Source organism: Ascaphus truei, chromosome 2 (assembly GCF_040206685.1).
Source record: "Ascaphus truei isolate aAscTru1 chromosome 2, aAscTru1.hap1, whole genome shotgun sequence".
Taxonomy (NCBI): domain Eukaryota; kingdom Metazoa; phylum Chordata; class Amphibia; order Anura; family Ascaphidae; genus Ascaphus; species Ascaphus truei.
The window spans coordinates 266,540,806-266,541,650 of NC_134484.1; the positions used below are offsets into that span (position 1 = coordinate 266,540,806).

General features: G+C 44.0%; 1 non-coding gene across 1 annotated transcript; it reads left to right on the forward strand.

Annotated features, from left to right (window-relative positions):
• Nucleotides 1-522: 522 nt before the first annotated feature.
• On the forward strand, nucleotides 523-606 carry TRNAL-UAA (transfer RNA leucine (anticodon UAA)). The gene has a single exon. It is a non-coding gene; the product is annotated as a tRNA-Leu (tRNA).
• Nucleotides 607-845: the final 239 nt, after the last annotated feature.

An 845-nucleotide genomic window follows, 5' to 3' on the forward strand; every position in this document is an offset into this window, starting at 1 on the left:
AAGCCCCGCCCCTTTTGGCCTTAAACCCGCCCTATGTCCCGCCCCTTCCGTATCCGGTCCCGCCCCATCCGTATCCGGCCCCGCCCCCTGCGCATTTTTAGGTTGCCGCCCCCTGCGCCAAAAAAACGCGGTTGACGCCCCCTACGCCAAAAAAACGCAGTTGACGCCCCCTACGCCAAAAAAACGCAGTTGACGCCCCCTAAGCCAAAAAACCGCGGTTGACATCCCCCAGACTCCATTTTTTATTATGATGTGCATTTTTTATTCTTTTTTGTGATTGGTGCGTACTGTTGACGTAGATTGGAGGGGGCGTATACATACGCGGGGCATGTCCGGGCATGTTTATAGGCTTTTGGGGCATGCCCGAACATGTTTTTTTCATACTGGGGCATGTCTGGACATGTTTATTCTGAAATAACGCCGTGCGCATGTCAGAAAAGTTCAAATGACGTTGAAAAGAGGGCGTAGCATTTTTTTTTAAATTCAGACAGAATACGGCTTTAAGAGGCTAAACCCTCAAGTGTCAGGGTGGCCGAGTGGTTTAAGGCGTTGGACTTAAGATCCAATGGACGTATGTCCACGTGGGTTCGAATCCCACCCCAGACATAATATTTTTATATATTTTTTTTTTATTTGTATATATATTTTTTATTTGTATAGAGACGGTACAGGGATTAGCCGCAACAGTCGGGGGTTACATATAAATAAAAAGCACAATTGTATGAGTCAAAAATTGCTTATTTTATTTTTTAAAAGATAACACAGTTTTCACCAGGAAATAATTACAAGACGTATTTACAAGTAAAAAAGTAAAACGGCTGTTAAGGCCTTAATAGACTAAAATC